Source organism: Somniosus microcephalus, unplaced genomic scaffold (assembly GCF_052327205.1).
Source record: "Somniosus microcephalus isolate GS21.2 unplaced genomic scaffold, FLI_Smic_1.0 scaffold14, whole genome shotgun sequence".
Lineage (NCBI taxonomy): Eukaryota > Metazoa > Chordata > Chondrichthyes > Squaliformes > Somniosidae > Somniosus > Somniosus microcephalus.
Window position 1 is genome coordinate 1,385,087 of NW_028225201.1, and position 19,949 is coordinate 1,405,035.

Sequence of the window (19,949 nt, forward strand, 5' to 3'; positions counted from 1 at the left end):
TGGGATAACCTTGATAATAAAGGATGACATAAGGACAGTAGTGAGTAATGATCTTGACTCGGAAGAGTAGGAAGTAGAATCAGTATTTTGTATCTGTCTTCACAGTAGAAGGCACAAAAAATACCAGAAATAGTGCGGAACCAAGTGTCTAATGAGAGTAAGTAATTAATATCAGTAAAGAAAAAGTGCTGGAGAAATTAATGGGACTAAAAGCCGACAAATCCCCTGGACCTGATGGCCTACATCCTCGGGTTCTAAAAGAAGTGGCTGCAGAGATAGTGGATGCATTGGTTGTGATCTTCCAAAATTCCCTAGATTCTAGAACGGTCCCAGCGAATTGGAAGGTAACAAATGTAACACCGCTATTCAGGAAAGGATGGCTAGAGATAACAGGGAAATACAGGCAAGTTAGCCTGATATCAGGCGTTGGGAAAATGCAGGACTCCATTATTAAGAAAATGGTAATGGCATTTAGAATGATTAGGAAGAGTTTTCATGGTTTTATGAAAGGGACATCTTGTTTGACCAGTCTATTCGAGGTTTTTGAGGATGTAACTAGCAAGATAGATAAAGGGTAACCAGTGGATGTAGTATGTTTGGATTTTCAAAAGGCATTCGATAAGGTATCACACAAAAGGTTGTTACACAAGATTAGGGCTCATGGGGTTGGGGGTAATATGTTAGCATGGATAGAGGATTGGTTAAGAGAGAAAACAGAGTCGAGATAAATGGGTCATTTTCAGCCTGGCAGGATGTTACTAGTGGGGTGCTGCAAGGATCAGTGCTTGGGCCTCAGCTATTTACAATCTAGATTAATGACTTAGATGAAGGGTCTGAATGAAATGTATCTAAATTTGCTCACAATACAAAGCTGGGTGAGAATGTAAGCTGTGAGGAGGACACAAAGAGTCTGTAAAGGGATAGAGACGGGTTAAATGAGTGGGCAAGAAGGTGGCAGATGGAATATAATGTGGGGAAATCACTCTGGGAGGAAGAGTAGAAAAACAGGATATTTTTTAAATGGTGAGAAACTTTCAAATGTTGGTGTTCAGTAGGATTTGGGTGTCTTTGTACAGGAAACACAGAAAGTTAACATGCAGGTACAGCAAGCAATGAGGAAGGCAAATGGGAATTATTGCAAAGAGGCTGGAGTATAAGAGTAAGGAAGTCTTGCTCCAATTGTACAGGGCCTTGGTGAGACCACACCTGGAGTACTGGGCACAGTTTTGGTCTCCTTATCTGAGGAAGGATACACTTGCCTTGGAGGCGGTGCAACGAAGGTTCACTAGATTGATCCCTGGGAGGAGAGGGCTGTCCTGTGATGAGAGATTGTGTAGATTGGGCCGATGCTCTCTGGAGTTTAGAAGAATGAGAGGTGATCTCATTGAAACATACAAGACTCTGAGGCCTAGAAATTGGATAAGGCCTGTAAACGGGCGGTGTCACGGACCAGCGCTGTTTGCCTCGCCTCTTCTAAGTGGAGCAGGCAACACACAAAATTCATGCTGCCTGCTCATTAACATGATTGGAGCACTGCTCGCAGTGCTAAACATGCTGCTGATTGACTGAGTGCTCAACGGGGGCCGGGGGTGGGGTGTAATATCAGGTGCAGTCTACTGGCCAGTAATGTTTGGTTGAGGCTCAGTCCACTACTTAAAAGGGAGGTGCTTTGGAACAAAGCACCTCATTGTTAGTCTGGAGACACAATGGACAACGAGAATGAGCTAGAAGATTTTCAAATGCTGCGCCGGAGGCCTTGATCCCGGGGGCCCAACAAAGGCAAGCTGTCTCACCCTCAGGGAGGCAAGAAGCCATCCATAGTCATGTGCAGAAGGTTCTGGGAAGAGATTGCACAATCGGTCACGGCCACCAGTGTTGTCCCAAGGACCTGGATCCAGTGCTGCAAAAAGTTAAATGACCTCACACGGCTAGTCAAGGTGACTGAAGGCTTCAACAAATGCCTTATCCCACCATCTGCACCACAAGCTTCACACACTGCTCAACTCACACCTCACAATTAAAGCTTCACTTCACCCTCACACACTGCTCAATGAACCTCACCCCATTACTCATCTACCAACAATCTCTAGCCAGTGTAAGATCCGCAAAATTGATATTGTCAGATAGGGGTCCCTTGGTAGAAGAGGCCTTTACTTTTAAAGACTGTTTTTAAAAGAAGGCCAGGAAAAAGGGCACACAAAATGGCCGCCAGACCCCGTGACCAGCTTTTGGACACTTTTAAAATGGTTCCTGCAGCCCCCAGACAGCCTTTGTGGATTCAGCCCACAGTAAGTTCTGGAAGGCCGTTTCGGAGAAAATGAAACCAGACAGAACCCTATACATATGGATTGGATGCAGATCCAGTCAGATCGGCCTGTAGATAAAGGCCATCTAAATGTTTACCCAGACAAAGGGAAACAATTTTATATTCATAGGGGGAGCATCAAAGACCCATTAAAGACATCAAGAAGACATTCAAAACAATACAAGGCCATTCCAGACCAGAGATGGCCATCACCGGCCATCCCGAAAGCAGTTTAAATATAATAACTACCCCATTGTGATACCAGCCCGACAAAAATTAAACAAAGACTAACCTTGATCTAGGCGGGAGATAAGGCCTCGATTGAGAAGTATAATTGGGGATCCCGGAGAAAAGATAGTGTGCTACGAATTGAGCATCAGGTTGGAGCGTTGTTTGAAGAATTGAGCGCCCAGATAGCCGAGGACACTGGGGAGATCCATGAGGAAGCTTGTAGATGCTTCTGAAAGACAAGCACGCTAAAACCTCGTAGCCAGAGAGAGAATTCGGTAGCGGGAATGCCTCGGCCATTCCCGAGTCCAGAAGGTGGTTCGGGTTTGCGTTCGGCCTCCGGGGTACTCGTCGGGAGATCATCGACCAAAAACCCCGGGGCCACTGCAAAATGAGGAGAAAGTCGAGGAGAAGAAAAGAGGACGAAACGCCCCACCACATCGTGGGCTGGAGCACAGAAGAAAACGAGCTGTGAATGGGGCGAGGGTCTGCTCGTCTTGCTGAAGTAGAGGAGCCATCAGCCTGAGCAGCCCGCTGCTCCTACAGCCCAACGACCACGTGGAGACAGGACGCCTGAGAGGATCAAAACGCAGACCTTTCAAAATCTTGCAGTTCCTAACTGGATTGGTGAGCATGTTTCTGGCCCCTCATAATTCGATCTAGATAGGTTTAGGGGGTGGGTATTTCAGGGGATAATTAATTATGAGTTGTTGTCCCTCGATGTTCCGTGTGTTTCCCCATTTCATGATGACTTTTGTGAAGTATAATATGCCTGTATTTATCTCAGTTAGCAATGTATTATGAATTTCTTTTTCCCTCCCATGTACCTTTTATTGACTTGCATTTGATTTGTTTTTCTCTATGCAATAAAATTTCATTTTGTTTCCATTAAACCTGGCCTATAGAGTATTCTCTACATTGTAGTTCCTGCCTCAACGTCCAGTGTCTAGAACCTAAGGGGCGAGTGGGTCGAACCACTCAAGGTTTTACTGTGTAAGAGGGAGAGGCCTCGAGAGAGAGAAACCTCTGCGATCTAAAACCCCTTACACCAGCACCACTCACACCTCACAATTAGTGCTTCACTTCACCCTCACACTCTTACCACTGCTGCAACACTCACACCCACATCTCACACCTTGCACAAACTGACAACTATTCAACCATGGCAGGCACATCACCCAAAGACATTGCACCACACTCACTGACACACTTCCCTTTCTCTTGCAGGCCAAGGAGGCACATAACAAGAGAGAAAAGCAGCAGACGGGAGGAGGCCAAGCCACAATTGAGAACCTGACAGACCTCGAGGAGCCGTCCTTGAATTGATTGGAGGGGCAGTGACAGAGTCCGCGGCCAGCAGCGAAGCTGAAACCGTTGCTGATGATGACGGTATGCTCATCCCTACTCCTTCTTCTCACATCCCACTTCCCCCTCAATCTCTTCTCACTTACAAGCTGCTGATGGTGTATGCATGGATGTCTTGCTTTCCCCCCTCCCCTCACCACAACCCGACCCTTGGGCCTTCCTGCTTTCAAGTCCCTTTCAGAAGTGCCACCAGCCCAGCCTGTCCCTCATCATCAGCAAACTGACGGAGGAGCGATACCGTCACTGCATTTGACGCTCGCAGACACCAGCTCAGAAAATGGCACTGCACGCACTTTAGTAGGTAGTTCTTCTTCTTCTTAGGCAGTCCCTCGGAACCGAGGATGACTTGCTTCCACATTAAAAATGAGTTTGCAGGTGACTGATGAGTCCAGTGCGGGACCTACAGTCTCTGTCACAGGTGGGGCAGACGGTGGTTGAAGGGGCGGGTGGGTGGGGTGCTTGGGTTGATGTGCGCTCCTTCCGCTTCCTGCGCTTGCTCTCAGCGAAGAGACTCGAGGTGTTCGGCGCCTTCCCGGATGCTTCTCCTCCACTTTGTGCGGTCTTGGGCCTGGGATTCCCAGGTGTCGGTGGGGATGTTGCACTTTTTCAAGGAGGCTTTGAGGGTGTCCTTGAAACGTTTCCTCTGCCCACCTGGGGCTCTCTTGCCGTGTCGGAGCTCCGAGTAGAGCGCTTGTTTTGGGTAGTATAGAGGCATGATCAGCACGTGGTGAGTCACTGGGCACGAGTGGGCTGCAGCCAGGCCAGGGGGAAAGGCTAGCTCGGTTGCCAGTTCCCCGGAGGGCGACTTCGCGCATGAGTTCTGATGATGACCTTGATGGACAGGCCTTTAGAAGAAGGGTGATGGGCGTGCACATGGAAATGCTTGGTGCAACGGCAGGCCTGCCAGAGAGCCTCTTGTCAGTGTCAAGGAGCATGGAGGTGTCCGGCTCCAACATCGCACGGGGCTTTGTGTGGAGCTTGGAGCCCATGATTTCCAGGATGGATAACTTCAGGAGAGACCTTGTGGATCCACGGGTGATGCTGGGTGTGATGGGCGATCTCGCAGCTTCCATTGCAGCACAGGCAGAAGTGACCCAGTGTCTCAGTGCTGCAGTGGAAGTGCAGACTGCTCTCCTGCAAGCTCAGCTTGCTGCCACACAAGCTCAGAGTCGCTGGGTTTACGAGTGTTGAAAGGGGCTTGCAGGGTGTCGCAGCAGGTCAGCAATCTGCCCTCCAACAGGAGGCTTTGAGGGTGTCCTTGAAGCATTTCCTCTGCCCACCTGGGGCTCTCTTGCTGTGCCAAAGCTCCGAGTAGTGCGCTGGTTTCTGAGGCATACAGCAGGACGGGTATCACTGCTGCTCTGTAGACCATGAGCTTAGTGCCGGGTTTGAGGTCCTGGTCTTCAAACACTCTCTTCCTCAGGCGACCGAAGGCTGCACTGGCACACTGAAGGCGGTGTTTGACTTCGTCATCGACGTCTGCCCTTGTTGACAGTAGGCTCCCGAGGTATGGAAAATGGTCCACGTTGTCCAAGGCCTTGTCATGGATTTTGATAATCGGGGGGCAGTACTGTGTGGCGGGGGCAGGTTGGTAGAGGACCTTTGTCTTACGGATGTTTAGTGTAAGGCCCATGCTCTCGTACACTTTGGTGACGGTGCTGACGATGGTTTGGAGTTCGACCTCCGATTGAGCGCAGACGCAAGCATCATCTGCATACTGTAATTCGACGACAGAGGATGGGACGACCTTGGATCTGGACTGGAGGCGACGGAGGTTGAACAGTTTCCCGTTTGTTCAGTAAATTAGCTCCACTCCAGCGGGCAGCTTACTGAGGGTGAGATGGAGCATTGCAGCAAGGAAGATCGAGAAGAGCGTTGGTGCGATGACACAACCTTGCTTGACCCCGGTCCGTACGTGAATTGGGTCTGTGGTGGAACCGTTGGTGTGGTGGAACGAGTCTGCAAAGGGATATAGATAGGTTAAGTGAGTGGACAAAAATTTGGCAGATGGAGTATAATGTGGGAAAATGTGAGGTTATTTAAATGGAGAGAGACTACAGAATGCTGGGGTACAGAGGGATCGGGGGGTCCTTGTACATGAAACACAAAAAGTTAGCATGCAGTTACAGCAAGTAATTAGGAAGGCAAATGGAGTGTTGGCCTTTATTGCAAGGGGAATGGAGTATGAAAGTAGGGAAGGCCTGCTACAACTGTACAGGGCGTTGGTGAGACCACACCTGGAGTACTGCGTACAGTTTTGGTCTCCTTATTTAAGGAAGGATATACTTGCATTGGAGGCAGTTCAGAGAAGGTTCACGAGGTTGATTCCTGAGATGAAGGGGTTGTCTTATGAAGAAAGGTTGAGCAGGTTGGGCCTCATTGGATTTAGAAGAATGAGAGGGGATCTTATTGAAACATATAGGGGTAAAAGTTGGGTAGCGCCGCCTTTGGGCACTAATTTTAGCGCTTCGAAAAAGTTAGCGCGTCCGTGGCTGATTTTCCCAGGTAGCGCCCCGAGAGGGCGAATGGGCGCAACTGGAAGCGCCCCGCATCCCTCTTGGGGCGCCGTGAGCCAATATCGCAGCGCGACATGGCGCAGTGACACGTCGCACCGCGGTACTGCAGGCCTTCCTCCAGGTGGAGCAGTAGAAGCAGGCAGGTAGTGCAGGGGACCCCTGTGGCCATCCCCCTCTCAAACAGATATACCAATTTGGATACTGTTGAGGGGGATGACTTACCAGGGGAAGGCAGCAGCAGCCAACTTCCTGGCACCAGGGGTGCTCTTGCTGCTCAGGAAGGGAGGAAAAAGAGTGGGAGAGCAATAGTGGTAGGGGATTCTATCGTAAGGGGAACAGATAGGCATTTCTGTGGCCATAGACGTGACTCCAGGATGGCTTGTTGCTTCCCTGGTGCCAGGGTCAAGGATGTCACTGAACGGCTGCAGGGCATTCTGAAGGGGGAGGGTGAACAGTCAGAGGTCGTGGTTCACATTGGGACCAACGACATGGGTAGGAAGAGGGATGAGGTCCTGCAGCAAGAATTTAGGGAGCTAGGTAGCAGATTAAAGAGCAGGACCTCAAAGGTTGTAATCTCTGGATTACTCCCGGTGCCACATGCTAGTGAGTATCGGAATAGGAGGATAGAGCAGATGAATGCGTGGCTAAAGAGTTGGTGCAGGAGGGAGGGCTTTAGTTTCCTGGATCACTGGGTCTGCTTCTGGGGAAGGTGGGACTTGTGCAAGTCGGACGGGTTGCACCTGAACCGGAACGGGACAAATATCCTTGCGGGGAGGTTTGCTAGCACTGTTCGGGGGGGTTTAAACTAACTTGGCAGGGGGATGGGATACAGAGTGGAGCTATAATAGGGGGTGATGTACAGCCAAATATAGAGGAAAAAACAAGTCAGACTGGAAGGCAGAGCAAATATGTAACGGCACAAGGGAGCAGGGCAAGGCTGGGTGGCATTTATTTTAATGCAAGGAGTCTTGCGAATAAGGTGGATGAACTGAAGGTGTTGATGAACACATGGGAGTATGATATTGTTGCTATCACGGAGACATGGTTGAGGGAGGGGCAATACTGGCAGCTCAATATTCTGGGGTATAGGATCTTCAGGCGAGACGGGGGGGTAAAAGGGGAGGGGGTGTCGCAATATTAATTAAGGAGTCAATTACTGCTGTAAGGAGGGATGATATATTAACAGGTTCCTCTAATGAGGCCATATGGGTGGAACTTAAAAGCAAAAAGGGGGCAAGCACTTTGCTGGGAGTGTACTATAGGACCCCAAACAGTCAGGGGGAGATAGAGGAACAGATATGTAGGCAAATCTCAGAGAACTGTGCAAAAAATACGGTAATAATAGTGGGGGATTTCAACTTTCCCAATATTAACTGGGATAGTCAGAGTGTGAAAGACTTAGAGGGTGCAGAATTCTTAAAGTGCATCCAGGAGAGCTTTTTGAGCCAGCATGTAGAAAGTCCTACAAGAGAGGGGGCAGTACTGGACCTAATTCTAGGGAATGTGGCCGGGCAAGTGGTAGAAGTGTTAGTAGGTGAGCACTTTGGTGACAGTTGTAATGTTATCTTATATTTTAGTATTAAGAGGCTTACAAGTAGATATTGTTGAGTACTCTTTATTAGGTCTTGAGTCAGTGCCAGCGCTTGCAGTACTGCCGCATGGCCAAGATGGCTTCCTATTTATACGACTGCCATCAAGCAGCTCTCTTTACTACAGCTACCGTCAAGCAGCTGTCTTTACTACAGCTACAGTTATCTGTACAACAGTGACCATAATTCGGTGAGATTTAAGGTAGTCATGGGAAAGGACAGAGATGGGCAGGAAATAAAGGTTCTAAATTGGGGGAAGGCCGATTTTAATATGATAAGGCAGGATCTGGCCAAAGTGGACTGGGATCAGCTACTTGTAGGAAAATCCACATCAGAGCAGTGGGAGTCTTTCAGAAAGGAAATTGAGAGAGTACAATGGCAACATGTTCCCGTAAAGGTCAAGGGTGGGACCAACAAGCCCAGGGAACCCTGGATGTCAAGGAATATACGAGAATGGATTAGGAAAAAAAGGAGGGTTTTTGGCAGATACAAAGGACTAAAGACAGAGGAAGCACTAGAGTATAAAAAGTGCAGGTATAAAAAGTATATAAAAGTATATAAAAAGTACTTAAAAAAGAAATTAGGAGAGCGAGGAGGGGCCATGAAATAACACTGGCGAGCAAAATAAAGGAAAATCCTAAGATGTTTTATAAGTATATTAAGGGCAAGAGGATAACTAGGGTAAGAGTAGGGCCCATTAGGGACCAAAGTGGCAAACTGTGTGTAGAGCCAGAGGATGTAGGTGGGGTTTTAAATGAATTTTTTGCATCTGTGTTCACTATGGAGAAGGACGATGTAGACATAAAAATCGGGCAGAGGGACTGTGATATACTTGAACATATTAGCATCGAGAGGGAGGAGGTACTAGCGGTTTTAGAAGGCTTAAAAGTGGATAAATCCCCAGGCCCGGACGAGATGTATCCCAGGCTGCTGTGTGAGACAAAGGAGGAGATTGCAGGGGCTCTGACACAAATTTTCAGAACCACTCTGGCCACAGGGGATGTGCCAGAGGACTGGAGAACAGCTAACGTAGCACCATTATTCAAGAAGGGTAGTAGGGATAAACCAGGGAATTACAGGTCAGTGAGCCTAACATCAGTGGTAGGGAAATTATTGGAAAAAATTCTGAGGGACAGAATTAGTCTCCACTTGGAGAGGCAAGGATTAATCAGGGATAGTCAGCATGGCTTTGTCAAGGGAAGATCATGTCTGACTAATTTGATTGAATTTTTTGAGGGGGTGACGAGGTGTGTGGATGAGGGTAGTGCAGTGGATGTGGTATACATGGATTTCAGTAAGGCTTTCGTTAAAGTCCCGCATAGGAGACTGGTCAAGAAGGTAAGAGCCCATGGGATCCAGGGTGCCTTGGCACATTGGATCCAAAACTGGCTTAGTGGCAGAAGGCAGAGGGTGATGGTCGACAGTTGTTTTTGTGACTGGAAGCCTGTGTCCAGTGGGGTACCGCAGGGATCGGTGCTGGGTCCCTTGCTGTTTGTGGTCTACATTAATGATTTGGATGTGAATGTAAAAGGTATGATCAGTAAGTTCGCAGATGACACGTAAATTGGTGGGGTGGTAAATAGCGAGGAGGGTAGCCTCAGTCTGCAGGGCGATATTGATGGGTTGGTCAGATGGGCGGAACAGTGGCAAATGGAATTTAACCCTGAAAAGTGTGAGGTGATGCATTTTGGAGGGACTAACAAGGCAAGGGAATACACAGTGACTGGTAAGACCCTAGGAAAGACAGAGGATCACAGGGACCTTGGTGTGCATGTACATAGATCCCTGAAGGCAGCAGAACAGGTGGATAAGGTGGTTAAAATGCATATGGGATACTTGCCTTCATTAGCCGAGGCATAGAATATAAGAGCAGGGAGGTTATGATGGAGCTGTACAAAACGCTGGTAAGGCCACAGCTGGAGTACTGTGTGCAGTTCTGGTCGCCACACTATAGGAAGGATGTGATTGCTTTGGAGAGGGTGCAGAGGAGATTCACCAGGATGTTACCTGGGCTGGAGCGCCTCAGCTATGAAGAAAGACTGGACAGGCTGGGGTTGTTTTCCTTGGAGCAGAGAAGGCTGAGGGGGGACCTGATTGAGGTGTACTAAATTATGAGGGGCATAGATAGGGTGGATAGAAAGGAACCTTTCCCCTTAGTAGAGGGGTCAATAACCAGGGGGCCTAGTTTCAAGGTAAGGGGCAGGAGGTTTAGAGGGGATTTGAGGAAAAACTTTTTCACCCAGAGGGTGGTTGGAGTCTGGAACTCACTGCCTGAAAGGCTGGTAGAGGCAGGAACCCTCACAACATTCAAGAAGCATTTGGGTGAGCACTTGAAACGCCATAGCATACAAGGCTACGGACCAAGTGCTGGAAAATGGGGTTAGATTAGACAGGGCTTGATGGCCGGCGCAGACACGATGGGCCGAAGGGCCTCTTTCTGTGCTGTATGACTCTAAAGGGAAGGGGCCTAGCGCAGCGAGACCCGGGGCCCAGCTGGACCACCAGGGATCGGGAGTGCCGGCAAACATGCCTGGCACTCCCGCGGGGGGCTTCACGGGGGGCCAGGGACCGCAACGGGGGCAGGCGCTGGCAGGCGGCCAACAACCAATATAGCCGCCCGGCACCTCCCCTTTAACTAACGCCGCCCCGGCTGCAGGTCGGCCCCCCTGACCCTGGCGGACATAGCGTCCGGTCTCAGGCTCCAGCTCTGCTCGGGCCTGCTCCCCTCTCGCTGTGCTCGCTCCAGCTCCGCTCGGGCCTGCTCCCCTCTCGCTGTGCTCGCTCCAGCTCCGCTCGGGCCTGCTCCCCTCTCGCTGTGCTCCCTCCAGCTCCGCTCGGGCCTGCTCCGCTCTCGCTGTGCTCCCTCCAGCTCCGCTCGGGCCTGCTCCCCTCTCGCTGAGCTCCCTCCAGCTCCGCTCGGGCCTGCTCCGCTCTCGCTGTGCTCGCTCCAGCTCCGCTCGGGCCTGCTCCGCTCTCGCTGTGCTCGCTCCAGCTCCGCTCGGGCCTGCTCCGCTCTCGCTGTGCTCGCTCCAGCTCCGCTCGGGCCTGCTCCGCTCTCGCTGTGCTCCCTCCAGCTCCGCTCGGGCCTGCTCCGCTCTCGCTGTGCTCGCTCCAGCTCCGCTCGGGCCTGCTCCGCTCTCGCTGTGCTCGCTCCAGCTCCGCTCGGGCCTGCTCCGCTCTCGCTGTGCACCCTCCAGCTCCGCTCGGGCCTGCTCCGCTCTCGCTGTGCTCGCTCCAGCTCCGCTCGGGCCTGCTCCGCTCTCGCTGTGCTCGCTCCAGCTCCGCTCGGGCCTGCTCCGCTCTCGCTGTGCTCGCTCCAGCTCCGCTCTGGCCTGCTCCGCTCTCGCTGTGCTCGCTCCAGCTCCGCTCGGGCCTGCTCCTCTCTCGCTGTGCTCGCTCCAGCTCCGCTCGGGCCTGCTCCGCTCTCGCTGTGCACCCTCCAGCTCCGCTCGGGCCTGCTCCGCTCTCGCTGTGCTCGCTCCAGCTCCGCTCGGGCCTGCTCCGCTCTCGCTGTGCTCGCTCCAGCTCCGCTCGGGCCTGCTCCGCTCTCGCTGTGCTCGCTCCAGCTCCGCTCGGGCCTGCTCCGCTCTCGCTGTGCTCCCTCCAGCTCCGCTCGGGCCTGCTCCGCTCTCGCTGTGCTCCCTCCAGCTCCGCTCGGGCCTGCTCCACTCTCGCTGTGCTCCCTCCAGCTCCGCTCGGGCCTGCTCCGCTCTCGCTGTGCTCCTTCCAGCTCCGCTCGGGCCTGCTCTGCTCTCGCTGTGCTCGCTCCAGCTCCGCTCGGGCCTGCTCCGCTCTCGCTGTGCTCCCTCCAGCTCCGCTCGGGCCTGCTCCACTCTCGCTGTGCTCCCTCCAGCTCCGCTCGGGCCTGCTCCGCTCTCACTGTGCTCGCTCCAGCTCCGCTCGGGCCTGCTCCGCTCTCGCTGTACTCTCTCCAGCTCCGCTCGGGCCTGCTCCGCTCTCGCTGTACTCTCTCCAGCTCCGCTCGGGCCTGCTCCGCTCTCACTGTGCTCCCTCCAGCTCCGCTCGGGCCTGCTCCGCTCTCGCTGTGCTCGCTCCAGCTCCGCTCGGGCCTACTCCGCTCTCGCTGTGCTCCCTCCAGCTCCGCTCGGGCCTACTCCGCTCTCGCTGTGCTCCGTCCAGCTCCGCTCTGCCTGGACTCAGCTACCAAATGAGCCATGGCTGACACAATTTCATTTGCCCATTATTTGCCCATTCTGCGGGTTTATTAATGTCCTCCTGTAATTTATGGGCAGGACTGTGGTGAGTGATTTCCTTTGCTGTGATAACAATTCACTGAACTGCTCCCACCGACATGCTTTTGACTTGTCCTCACAGCTTTAGGTTTGGCGATGGCTTTGTGACTGTAGACCTCAGCTGCCCCAGTCACTTGAGTTGGACGGAGCTCCCTAGCATTCTTAGACAGTATCTCCATAGATGGGACAATTTTGCATGCTATGTCAAACGTTAGGTTCGGAGTGTTCAGTAACTTGGACTGTGTGCGCTCATCCACCAGTCCACACACAAACTTATCTCACAACGCACGATCCAACAATGTGTCGAAGTTACAATGCAGACAGGCTTTTAAGAGCTACAATGTACTCACTGATGGTTTCACTTTGTTTTTGTTTACTTTCTTGACTACTTACTTGATCTAGATTACATAGAAACATAAAAGATAGGAGCAGGAGTAGGCCATTCGGCCCCTCGAGCCTGCTCCGCCATTCAATGTTGTAGTAACCTGGGAGGTTATGAGTAACCTGATCCACCAGGTGGTGCTGTGGCAATTGCTCTCCTGAGTTAAGTCTGGTCTGTACTGGTTGTACTCTTTGTTTTTGCTGCCTCATGGCAGAAGCTTTTATGTGCAAGTGTTGATTAAACCATGTTACGGAGTTAACCGGTGTCCGTCTCCATCTATGGCCACCTCAAGATACCACAAATGTGATCATGGCTGATCATCCAAATTCAGTACCCTGTCCCTGCTTTCTCCCCATACCCCTTGATCCCTTTGGCCTTAAGAAATATATCCAACTCCTTCTTGAATATATTTAATGAATTGGCCTCTACTGCCTTCTGTGGTAGAAAATTCCACAGGTTGACCACTCTCTGGGTGAAGAAATTCCTCCTCATTTCTGTCCTAAATGGCTTACCCCTTATCCTTAGACTGTGACCCCCTGGTTCTGGACTCCCCGACCATCGGGAACATCCTTCCTGCATCTAGTCTGTCCAGTCCTGTCAGAATTTTATAAGTTTCAATGAGATCCCCTCATTCTTCTAAACTCCAGCGAGTACAAGCTCAATCGACCCAATCTCTCCTCATACGTCATTCCTGCCATCCCAGGTATCAGCCTGGTGAATCTTTGCTGAACTCCTTCCATGGCAAGAACATCCTTCCTCAGATAAGGTGACCAAAACTGCACACAATACTCAAAATGTGGTCTCACCAAGGCCCTGTACAACTGCAGCAAGACATTCTTGTTCCTGTACTCAAACCCTCTCGCTACGAAGGCCAACATACCATTTGCCTTCTTAACCGCCTGCTGCACCTGCATGCTTACCTTCAGCGACTGGTGCACAAGGACACCCAGGTCTCGTTGCACTTCCCCTTCTCCCAATCTATTGCCATTCAGATAATAATCTGCCTTCCTGTTTTTGCCACCAAAGTGGATAACCTCACATTTAACCACGTTATATTGCATCTGCCATGCTTTTGCCCAATCACCCAACCTGTCCAAATCATCCTGGAGTTTCTCGGCATCCTCCTCACAGCACACACACCCACACAGCTTTGTGTCATCTGCAAACTTGGAGATATTACATCTAGTTCCCTCGTCTAGATCATTAATATATATTGTGAATAGCTGGGGTCCTAGGACCGATCCCTGCGGTACCCCACTAGTCACTGCCTTCCACTCGGAAAAAGACCCGTTTATTCCAACTCTTTGCTTCCTGTCTGCCAACCAGTTCTCTATCCAAGTCAATACCTTGCCCCCAATCCCATGTGCCTTAACTTTACACGCTAATCTCTTATGCGGGACCTTATCGAAAGCCTTCTGAAAGTCCAAATACACCACATCCACTGGTTCTCCCTTATCTATTTTACCAGTTACATCCTCAAAATATTCCAGTAGATTAAGTTATGGGTAATGAAATTAAATATCTACCTGTAACACAAAGCACTACAAGTAGTGTCAGCAAAAAGCAACAACTCCTTTCCCCTCTTCTCCAAATCCCCACTCTTTCCAAATTCCCAAACAAAGCCCCTTGTTCAGGTCCAGTCTGTTTAATCCCGCTCTGTTTCTAACGGAGATCAGGCCAGGGAAAGCGAATGATGCGTCGTTTGAAGACATTGTCGAGAAACTCGAGGACCATTTCGACCCAAAGCCATTGGAAATAGCAGAGAGCTATAAATGCAAATGAGATGAAGCAGCTGTTTGGGGGGTGTTGGTTTAGGGAGGAACGTTGGCCAGGACTGTGGGAGAATTTCCTGCTGCTCAGAACGCCTGGCAGCACAGGCCTGCCTCAGCATTGCACTGAACTATCAGCACATTATCAGCTCAAGCCTTGCAGTGGGGCTTGAACCTGCAGTCGATTGATTCACAGGGGAGAATGCTAGCACTGAGCCAAGCTAACATTGTGCCTTTAGGAGCTGGGCTTGTGGATGGGGAGTTCAGGGCTGGGCCTTCTTCCCGAGCAGGTGAGAACAGCAGGTTTGAAGCTGGGAGAAAACTAGCTGAGGAAAGGGAGAGTTTGCCGACATTGGCAAGCATTAGATGAAGGAAGCGTAGCTGAATGGTCAGGTGCTGGAGAGATCGCGGGAGCGGGTGGTGGGTGATGGACAAGAACAGTCTGACAGCTGAGGGAGGCTGCAGAGCATTGCATGTTGGGGGCTGGAGAGGGGTTCTGGGAGAGGTCGGGGGTGTAGAGATTTGAGAGGAGACAGATGCTCATTCCCTAAGCCGGGGTTCCACGATTCTTTGTCGGCCCCCCATATATGTACCATAATAAAGCCTTGAGGGAGGGGGGGGCACATATCTGATGTAAGAAAACTACTAGGCACTTGGTCTAAGCGTTAAACAAAGCTTTAATCAGCTGTTTTACAACATGGAGGTCTAGTTGTGTCCTTCACTAGTTCCTGTTAAGAATGTCCTGCGCAGGTTGGGCCCGTGCCCGAGTATTTATACTCTCCCTGGACAGCGCCACCCGCAGGCCGCTCAGTATTATTTCATAAGACTTTCTTTCATGAATGACTGATTCATGTCAGTATTCATTTACAGATATCTCAACAAACTGATCTGGGGGCTGTGATTTAGGATTTACCCACCAATGAGGAAACAGCGCTGAGAACAGCCCTTCCCAAACCTCCAGGCCCACAAAACCAAGGAAGTGTGAACAGACTGCCAGGAGGAGATTCCCAAGTTGCTAATCAGCCTTTTCCCGAGTTCCCCACCATCGTAGCTGCCAGAGTCCAGCCACTTTGGTTCACTCCACAGGGAATTAAAACGTGGTTGAGTGCACTGGACACAGCAAATTCTAACCTTTTAGCTCTAGTGTTGATCTGTGCACCAGAACGAGTCGCTCCCGTAACCAAGGTGACACTGGCAGCAACCTGACAAGATTGCCCAGGTAAGTCCTGTCCACAACAAACAGAATAAATCTAATCCGGCCAATTACCAACCTATCAGTCTCCTCTCAACCATCAGTAAAATGAAGCAAGATGTCATCAATTGTGCCATCAAACGACACCGAGTCACCAATAAATACTCACCAATGCTCAATTCGGGTTCTGCCAGAACTGCCCAGCTCCAGACCTGATCACAGCCTCGATCCAGACATGGATACAAGAGCTGAATGGTGGAGGAGAGATGAGGGTAACTGTCCTACTGCCCCACTGACCCTGGGGTGCTCTCCCAGCTTGCTGCCGATGGATAGTGAGGGATGTGCTGGGCCAACTTGTCATGGATTTAAACTCATGACCTCTGGGCGGCCAGCCCACTACCATAATCATCTGGTTCGGCATCAGCTGGAGTATTGGGTTCAATTCTGGGCACCGCACTTTGGGTCGGCTATGAAGGCCTTGGAGAGGGTGCGGAGGGGATTGATGAGAATGAGTACAGGGATGAGAGGAATTATGTGGAGAGACTGGAGAAGCTGGGATTGTTCTCCTTGGAGCAGAGAAGGTTAAGGGGAGATTTGATAGAGGTGTTCAAAATCATGAAGGGTTTTGATGGAGTAAATAAGGAGAAACTGTTTCCACTGGCAGGAGGGTCGGTAACCAGGGGACACAGATTGAAGATAACTGGTCAAAGGACCAGAGGGAGATGAGGAGAATGTTTCTCCGCAGCGAGTTGTTGTGATCTGGAATGTGCTGCCTGAAAGGGCGGTGGAAGCAGATTCAATAGGAACTTTCAAAAGGGAATTGGAAAAATACTTGAAATTGAAATATATGCAGGGCTACGGGGAAAGAGCGGGGGAGTGGGATTAATTGGAGAGCTCTTTCAAAGAGCTGTGACAGGCGTCCTGGAGTCATAGAAAGTTACAGCACGGAAGGAGGCCATTTGGCCCATCGTGTCCTCGCCGGCCAACAAAGAGCTATCCAGCCTAATCCCACCTCCCAGCTCTTGGTCCGTAGCCCTGTAGGTTACAGCATCCCAAGTGCACATCCGAGTACTTTTTAAATGTGGTTAGGGTTCCTGCCTCTACCACCCTTTCAGGCAGTGAGTTCCAGACCCCCACAACCCTCTGGGTGAAGAAATTTCCCCTCAAATCCCCTCTAAACCTTCCCCCAATTACTTTAAATCTGTGCCCCCTGGTTTTTGACCCCTCTGCTAATGGAAATAGCTCCTTTCTATCCTCTTTATCTATGCCCCTCATAATTTTATACACCTCAATAAGGTCTCCCCTCAGTCTCCTCTGTTCCAAGGAAAACAGACCCAGCCTATCCAGTCTTTCCTCAGAGCTAAGATTCTCTACTCTCGGCAACATCCTTGTAAATCTCCTCTGTACCCTCTCTAGTGCAATCACATCTTTCCTGTAATGTGGTGACCAGAACTGCACGCAGTACTCTAGCTGAGGCCTAACTAGTGTTTTATACAGTTGTGTAGTGTATGTACCTTTAAGGGGAGAACTACTTTTTACAGCTCCCATATACTGTAGTACCGGCAGTGACCACACCTGTATATAAACCCTGAGTAGGGATCTGTACTTTAGTTTTTGAGTAACCTGCTTCCAGTAAACACCTGTTGATTGTTCCTCTGCAGTCTCTGTCGATTTATTGAAGGACACCATACATCAACATTCACGGATTCAACAGTGGCAACGAGTCGATTCGAACCTACCTGCAACTCTGTAGAAGAAGGCCGATTCCACCAGTGCGGGCGTCGACCATCCAGAGAGGACTTGAACATCGCAGAGGAGGCTGTGGAGAGCTGGGCTTGGTTCCCCAGTCGAGATGATCCAGCACAGTGGGCTGGCAGCAGGTACGGCGCAGACCCTTCCCGGACGGCAGTGGCTGGAGCCGACCGACGGCACAGAAAAAGGCTGAGCAGCGTCGACGGGGTAAGAGAGAGGGTAAAGCGCACAGGGCGCAGCCGGGGTTGAAGACCGAGCGGCGTCAACGAGAGAAGGGAAAACGCGCAGAGCGCGGCTGGGGTTTCAAGTGGTGAGCAGCGTCCGCGGGAGAAGAAAGAAGCACGGGAGATGCCATTTTGAGCCAGCGGAGAAGAAGGGAGAGCGAGGGAGACGCCATTTTTAGCCAGTCTAACCACACCCAGGGTTGCAGAAGAGTCGCAGTGTCACAGCGTTCGACAATGAAGTCGAAGATTGGGCAACATATACAGAATGTGCAGAAGTGTACTGCAAGGCGAATGAAGTGCCAGATGCCAGGAAAGCACTGGTATTGTTGAATTCCAAGGGTGCAAAAACGTACGGCTTACTGCGAAACCTAATAACCGCAGAGAAGCCAGTAGAAAAGGATTTTGGAAACATAGTGTCAATCCTACAGAACCACTTAAACCCCACACCACTGCTGATAGCAGAAAGATTTAAGTTTCACTAAAGGAACCAGCATAAAGACGAAAGTAATGCTCAGTATTTAACGGAACTGTGCAAACTATCGAAACACTGCCAGTTTGGAACGGGACTAGCAGATACTTTAAGGGACAAGTTTGTGTGTGGGCTTCAAAGAGAAGGAACCCAGAAACAGCTTCTATCAGAAAAGGATCTTACGCTGGACAAGGCTTTCAGCATGGCAGTATCACACGAAGCAGCCGCACGGGGCGCTGCAGAGATACAATGGAGATCGCAAGAATATGGCACAAATGAAATGTCATATGGAGCAGTGAAGTGTTATCGCTGCGGCAGAACAACACACGACCATAAGGATTGTTGGTTCAAGGACCAAGTGTGCAGACAGTGTGGAAAAGTAGGACACATAGCAAGTGTCTGCAGGTCGGGAAAGAAAACCAGCAGCAAGAAATCTCCACAGGAGAAGTACAAAAAGGTACATAAGGTGATGGAGAGTAGTTCAGACGAACAGAAAAGTGATTCAGACTCCAGAAGCAAGGAGCTGGGTTGTCTGAAACTACATCATGTAATCAAAATGGAGGATCACCAAACTATCTGGGTCACGCTCAAGATAGACGGAGTCCAAGTGAAAATGGAATTGGACACAGGATCAGTCCTAACAGTCATAAACCGAAGGGACTACAAGCGGCTATTCTCACATATACCCTTGAGAGATACAGAGATTGTCTTGAAGACGTACACGGGGCAAAAAGTCTACCCCAAAGGAAAAATAAGGGTGAACGTGATATACAACGGCAAGGAAACACCAAAAATGGACATATATGTATTGCCAGATGGAGGACCACCACTACTAGGGCGTGAATGGATCCGGAAGATACAGCTAGATTGGCATTCCATACAAGCACTGATTGTAGATGCCAAAAAGGATGACGACGTCACACCGGGACGACTGTCAAAAATGCTAACTGACGCACAAGAAGTGTTCCAGGAGGGACTCGGAACACTAAAAGGCATAACAGCAATGATCAAAATAGAGGAAAATGCAAGCCCAAAGTTTTTTAAGGCCAGACCGGTACCTTATGCGATCCGCCCAGCCGTCGAAGCAGAGCTGGAAGGTTTGGAACGTTCAGGAGTACTATCCAAAGTGGACTGGAGCGAGTGGGCTACACCCATCGTTCCTTTAATGAAGAGGTCGTTGAGAAATACGTCTGGGGAACCAAAGAAGGTTCGCATCTGTGGGGACTTTAAGGTGACAGTGAACCCAGTCCTTCACACTGTACAATATCCGCTTCCGCGGATTGAAGATATTTTCGCCTCGCTATCTGGAGGGAAACGCTTCACTAAGATTGATCTGGCCCAGGCGTACCTGCAAATGGAGGTAGAAGAAGCCTCGAAACAGTACTTCACGATCAACACTCGTAAAGGTCACTACCAATACAACCGGCTGGTGTTCGGGGTAGCATCATCTCTGGCTATTTGGCAAAGGGCAATGGATCAAGTGCTGCAAGGGATTCCAGGGACCCAGTGTTATTTGCACGACATCCTGGTCACGGGCGAAAATGACAGTGATCACCTCGCCAACCTGGAGCAGGTGCTCACTAGATTGAAGGATTATGGGCTCCGAGCTAATCGCCACAAATGCGAGTTTTTCCAGAAGCAGATCTCGTATTGTGGCCACGTTATTGATGAAGAGGGGTTACATAAGTCCCCTGAAAAGATTGAGGCAGTAGTCAAGGCTCCAGCACCGGAAAATGTGTCACAACTGAGGTCGTTCCTCGGGTTGGTGAACTACTACCATAAGTTCTTGCCGAATTTGTCTACAGTTCTACACCCACTGAACACCCTACTGCAAACGGGGGTACCATGGAAGTGGAATGACGAATGTAAACGAGCTTTCCAGAAGTGCAAAGAATTGATCACATC